Here is a 2674-nt window from a genome sequence, read left to right as displayed (position 1 = left end):
TGGATTTTATTCATAAGAAAATATTTATTGTGTGACGACTCTGTACACAACACAACTGGATACCATAGTAGAAGAAAACAAGTACAACACAACTGCAATCCAACTGAGAAAAAATATATATATATAAAAACATTAATTTATAAAAATAAAAATAATTGTAATAGAGCCTGTAGACAAAACTATAAACATTGAATTACAATGGAATAATTGTTGAGATGATGACAATAGAATTGTCAAAATAAGAAAGTCAAATAGATGCTGTCAAGGGAGCGTTTTGGAAGAGTCCATCTTAGTCTGGATTTTGTAGGAAGTTTTTCCATTGAAGACTCTTTTGATGGAAAGCAAAAGAAATATACTTCTACCAACACAATTTAATGATGTGAATTACTTAAAAGGATGCAGGAGTACCTCACAGACCCACAGGCAGGAATGTAGCTGACCTTACAAAAGATAGTGTCAGGACTTCTGCCCTTTTGGCTCTCTGAGAAGCACCATGACAGTTGGCAAGAACAAGTGCCTTACAAAATGTGACCAAAAAAGGAGCCAAGAAGAAAGTGGTTGATCCATTTTCTAAGAAAGGTTAGTATGATGTGAAAGCACCAGCAATGTTTAATATAAGAAATATTGGGAAAATACTAGTTACAAGTACTCAAGGGCCCAAAATTGCATCTGATGGCCTTAAGGGTCATGTTTTTGAAGTGAGCCTTGCTGATCTGCAGAATGATGAAGTTGCATTTAGAAAATTCAAGCTAATTACTAAGGATGTGCAGGGCAAAAACTGCCTAACCAACTTCCATGGCATGGATCTTACCCGGGACAAAATGTGTTCCATGGTCAAAAAATGGCAGACCATGATCAAAACTCATGTCGATGTCAAAATTACAGATGGTTATTTGCTTCATCTTTTCTGTGTTGCTTTTACCGAAAAACACAACAATCAGATCCGGAAGACCTCTTATACTCAGCACCAACAGGTCCGCCAAATCTGGAAAAAGATGTTGGAAATCATGACCTAAGAGGTGCAGACAAATGACTTGAAAGAAGTGGTCAATAAATTGATTCCAGATAGCATTGGTAAAGACATAGAAAAGGCTTGCCAATCTATCTATCCTTTCCATGATGTGTTTGTTAGAAAAGTAAAAATACTGAAGAAGCCCAAGCTTGAATTGGAAAAACTCATGGAGCTTCACGGTGAAGGTAGTAGTTTTGAAACAGGAACTGGAGATGAGACAGGTGCTAAAGTGGAATGAGCTGATGGTTATGAGCCACCAGTCCAAGAATCTGTTTAAAATTCAGACAAAATAAGGTCTTATTTGTGATGGGTTAAAAAAAAAAAAAGATAGTATCAGGAACATGCCCACAAGAAACACTCCTCTCCCATCTTGTGTCTCTTGCTGTCTCCTTCTACAAGGACATGGGCCTTCATTGTTACTTCTTGCTAATTACTTTAGTAGTTCTGGATGTTGAGTCTTGAGTCTGCCCACCTAAGTCTGAAGCTCAGCTCCATCCCTTACCCAACATCTTGGTATAATTACTTAATCATTATTGCTTCAGTTTTCTCATCCATTAAATGGGAGTTATGATTAAAAGTGCCTTCTTCATGGGCATGAGATGAATAAGCCTTAATATTTTTTATTTTCTGGAATTTTCCACACCAGGACTTTTCTGGAATACTAGTTTTATGAGATATTGTACAAATGTGGAATTATTCCACTGTTTATATTATATTTTATATAATTATATTATTATACAAATTGGAAAAATTCCACTGTTTGGTAAACAGTGGGTTAAAACTAGTTATCTAGAACCTAAGATGGCGGCTAGGTGAAACAGGACAAAAAAACACCTCCGTGAAAAATACTAGATAAAAACCAGAAAGTGACCCAGAACATCACTGCCAGCAATGCACCAGCTGGACAAGGTCTGCTAAATCCACAGGGAATGTGCATTTGGTGAAACCAGGATCCTGCATTCTGAAACGAGTGAGTGAGTCGGCTGAAAGTCCTGCAGACACTCTGCGGTGTGGGGAAATGGTGGGCTGGAATTTGGAGATGGACTAGTTCTTTTAAAAAAAAGAGCCCGGGAGTGGCTGCAGATACAACAGGAAGAGCTGTGCAGTGAAGCACGGCGGGAGTGGGCTGGGCTAACTCTTTGGTGTCTGGCATGGAGGACACCCCTTCCCACACCTGCTGCTGATTGTCTCGAGACCAGAGGAGCAGAGGAGAGCCAAAAGGAGACAAAAAACTGCATTCCTTGCAGCAATCTCCCCAGCGGGCAGGGGACGCTCCTGCCCGGGGCCAGACCCACAGCCCAGAGCCGTGCCAAGAAACCCAGTGTGACGGGAAATCTTTCCTGCAGCACTACACACAAGCCACAATATCAGCCGTGGACAGTGGCCTTTAATGCACCCTCGGCTGATTGTCCTGGAGCTGGGAGGGCGGAGCTGTGCGAAAAGGGGGAAGTTAACGCGTCCCATTCAACCATCTTTGAAGTGGGCTGGGAGCGCCCCTGCACGGCCCAGCGACCCAGGGCTTCCTGGCGGGCCGGTGCACACTAGTGACGTGGCGCGGCCCTCCCTCAGCAGAGGTCGTGGAAGAGCACTGCTGGGAAGGGGGAACTGCTCAGAAATCCCAGGGACCCTACGTGAATACCAAGGACTTGTGGGTCAGCTGCA

At 42.4% G+C, this 2674-nt stretch overlaps 1 pseudogene; it reads left to right on the top strand.

Moving 5' to 3' along the window:
* Nucleotides 1–493: 493 nt before the first annotated feature.
* LOC119529181 lies at nucleotides 494–1289 on the top strand (annotated as a pseudogene).
* Nucleotides 1290–2674: the final 1385 nt, after the last annotated feature.

This window comes from Choloepus didactylus, chromosome 1 (assembly GCF_015220235.1).
Source record: "Choloepus didactylus isolate mChoDid1 chromosome 1, mChoDid1.pri, whole genome shotgun sequence".
NCBI classification, from domain to species: Eukaryota; Metazoa; Chordata; class Mammalia; order Pilosa; family Megalonychidae; genus Choloepus; species Choloepus didactylus.
Note: the sequence above shows the minus strand (reverse complement) of the source record. Positions and strands in the feature narration are given on the sequence as shown.